This window comes from Choristoneura fumiferana, chromosome 21 (assembly GCF_025370935.1).
Source record: "Choristoneura fumiferana chromosome 21, NRCan_CFum_1, whole genome shotgun sequence".
Lineage (NCBI taxonomy): Eukaryota > Metazoa > Arthropoda > Insecta > Lepidoptera > Tortricidae > Choristoneura > Choristoneura fumiferana.
In genome coordinates, this window is record NC_133492.1 from 11,997,302 (window position 1) to 12,001,315 (window position 4,014).

Here is a 4,014-nt window from a genome sequence, read left to right on the forward strand (position 1 = left end):
CTATGTGCAAGCGAGATCAACGGACTTCGAAGCGAGCGCGCGATAGAGACAACAAATGCAAGATAAACATTTCTATGTAAATAATATCTTCCTCAGGCACCGCCCCTTCACATTGCACACGTCTAGATGAAAAGAGTATTAACTCCGAATTTAAAAGTCACATCAAATGTTACTCTATGTCATTTTGAAACAAGGTTTGAATTGAAACAAGTGTGGATACTTATATGTTTGTGCCATTTTTAGGGTTCCGTAGCCAAAATGGTAAAAACGGACCCTTATCTAGTTTCGCCATGTCTGTCTGGTCTGTCTGTCCGTCGCGGCTTTGCCAGGGACTATCAATGCAAGAAAGCTGTAATTTTGCACGAATATAATATAATGTAAACTATGCCGACAAAAGTTATAATAAAAAATTAAAAAAATTTTTTTTTAGAGGACTTCCCATAGACGTAAAGTGGGGGTGATTTTTTTTTCTCATCCAACCTTGTAGTGTGGGTATAGTTGGAAGGCCTTTTAAAACCATTAGGGGTTGCTAAACGTTTTTTTCGATCAGTGATTTCTTTGCAAAAATATTCAACATTAAAGTGCACATTTTTAATTTAAATCAGCGTCCCCCCCCTTCCTCTAAAATCTAAACCGGTGGCACAGAATATATAATAGTACTGACGTACAAATGGCACGCTCCGCCCCGCACCGGTTCGAGTACCTCACCCCTCAAGCGCAGATTACAGGAAACCGCAGGAAAGCAGTCGGGCGCGCAACGCGATATACATTAGGGTAGACCGGGACAATTGAAACACGTTAGATTGAAACATCTCATTTTCTCGAATACTTAGTTACCTACGAACGGTACGCGGCGCTTGAACGTGGCTCGACTGGTCGGAATCTGTCTTCAGTAGCGCCGCGCGCCGGCGAGCGAATAGTCGTGTGGGGATACTTTTTCGATTTTCGGACTCAAAAGTAAGTATTTACATCGTCTTTCCTTTTGTTATACCTAAAAATCTTCTTATTTGTGTATATCTTAAATGGTGTCTTATTCTGTAGTTATTAATTAGTATTTATATTTAATTGACTAGTAAAAATGACGATGTAAGTTACTTAATTTTGACCTTGAAGTAGAAAGTGTCCAATGGGTACATTTGAAACAACTGGTCTGGTGACGGTTGAAACGTTTCAATCGTCCTGTTGCTTCAAACGTCCCCAACTTTACTTTACATATTCACTACCAGCTTTTATTACCCGACTGGGGGAAGCAAAAAAAGAGGGTAGTCTGATTAAAGTCTAGGTATGTAAGTATGTATGTATGTCAATATATATGACCGAAAATCAGATGTTCTAAAAATCGTCTGAGCAAACCCCTAATGGTTTTAAAGACCTATCCAACGATATCCACACTATAGGGTTAGATGAGAAAAAAAAATCACCCCATTAGTCTATGGGAGGAACCCTAAAAAAAAAATTTTTTTAATTTTTAACTGTCACTATTTGTCGCATAGTTTATCTTATATATCCTTGCAAAATACAGCTTTCTAGCATTGATAGTCCCTGAGCAAACTGCGGACGGACAGAAACAGACAGACAGACAGACAGACATGGGGAAACTAAGGTTCCGTTTCTGCCATTTTGGCTCCGGAACCTAAAAAAGGATGAATTAATATCTTAAAATGACGTTATTTTGAAATGTTGTAGAACTCTTTCGGTCTAATTAATTTCTACTTTTATCTAAGGTGGTTTAAACTGAAAGTTATTGATTGAAACATTGTTGATTGATTGAAACAGTTGTTTTTGTATGCAATAACTTTTTGTTGTTTAAGATACTATTTTGCAATTATAATGTTATATCAAAGTAGAAATATATTTATCGTCAAAAGTATCTATAACATAAGATGGTTAAAAAACTGAAGGGAACTTAACTTAAAAATATTGGTGATTACATGAACCAAATGTATTATAGTATAACTTTAAAAAAACCACATTTTATGTTAACAAGTGATTAACGATCTCACTATTACGTTAATAACTAGTAAAAATGTAGAGGCTGAATAAAATATTTCCTTGTTTTGATATTATATTAGTGTTCAATTTGTCCCTACACACTGGTTCAATCGTTCCTTAGTACTAGGTCAATTGAACACTCTGCCCCGTCCTCTTTATGCACTTATTTTTAGGTTCCTATATGAGCTGGAGCCTTATTGTGTGTTTTAATTTAGGAGCCTGATAGTCTATCTTTAGACCAATACCAGTAACATCTTTGTAATACCAATATATTATTTATTTACCACCAGGCTAAGTAAAAAATTGTTTTTCAACTGTCCCGGGTCTACCCTAGTAGGATCTCTTAGTAGTCTGTGAACGCGATGTTTGTCGGTCGCACCGTCGTCGCACGGCACTAAGTTCGGACGAGCAATAATTTTGCGATCGAAATGGTGATGTACTGTGCATTGTATGAGTGTTTTCCAACAGCCAAAGATAAGAAAAGGATTTTTTTCGATTTCTAATGTAAATAATAATGCTTTCTAAAAGTATCGCGATTAATACATGAAATAACTAATTATTATGGTACCGAATAATTCGTTCAAGTTTGTAGTCATATATTTATTGTTATTTGAAATAATAATGCTTAAATACATAGACAGACACATTTTTCGTAGGTTTAAAAAAAATATATGATTACGATTACATTTATTTACACATCTAAGCCATACCTACATACCTATAGTACTAGAGTTTTGCGATAGTCAGCCTGTGTCTTACGCACACATTGACGCTTGTACAGACGTCGTCGTGCCTATGTAGACGCAAGAACGCGTATTTTGTATGGCGGCCGCCCTGTGGCGGTGGGTGGAAAATTTAAAAAAATTCAGGATGGTAGTAAGTATATCAAACTTCAAAGAACTATAACGGCTAAGTTTGCTTTAGAGTTATAGTAGTTTAAGAGTAAATAGCAGCCTAAGGTATAAAATATACCTAAACTTGGAATATTCGGTACAAAATATGAAATCCTTAAAAAACAATGCCACCTGAAGTGTCAACCAATAGTTGTATTTGAATGTCATTTTCAAATCCACTAATATGAAACTTTAATTCTTTGTCGTTTCGCTCTTGGCAGACCAGTCGTAGGCACATTGAGGGGTCCGCGTCATGGGTAGAGGCGGACAGCTCTCCGTACAATATCCCACCATATCTCCCTGTTGGCAGACTGTCTTTTTGGTTTTCTACAGTGGCCTTCACTTGGTCAGTCCAGAGGTGACCTGACGTGCAACCTGATTCCTTCCACTCTTCCCAGCACGACCAGCTGTTCTATGGAGTCGCCATCCCGCCTGAAGACGTTCCAAGTACTGCAGTATGTGCTGTATACTATACCTACTATGGTCGGATAGGTAGACAATGCGTGATGCCAAACTCCTGGAGTATGGGCACCTTGTTTCGAAATTCCGTCCATGATATCACAAGCATCTTCCTCCAGCTTCATATCTATGGAGCATCCACTTTACCCGCACGTCCACGTCTCTGCCGCGTAAAGAAAAATGAGGAATACCAGTGTTCTCACGAGCCTACTTACTTTGGTGGCTTTACATAACTTTGGTTCACTTTCTTATTCAGTGCCGTAGTAATAACGGATCTGAATAATTCACGTCATAATAGTATATGTAATAATATTTAAGTTTTTTCTTGAACTGAAGACGATGTAAATTAAGGCGGTGTCAATCTGACATTTGTTTTGTAGTTAGGTAGGGTGCTAGATCAATGACCCTATTATCGATAAAAATAACGATTTATCGGGATTTTTGGTACTTTGGACGGGAGAAACAATAATAAATTCATTAATAGTAAGTATATTAAAACAAAACCATTTAACATTTTGTGTTGCGAGAGAAATCCCACCAATATTATAATATGAAAGTTTGTAAGTCGGTTTGTTGTTACCTCGTCACGTCTAAACCGCTGAACCGATTAAGATTAAATTCGGAATACAAATAGTTTGAATCTCGGAAAAGAACATGGGATACATTTTAT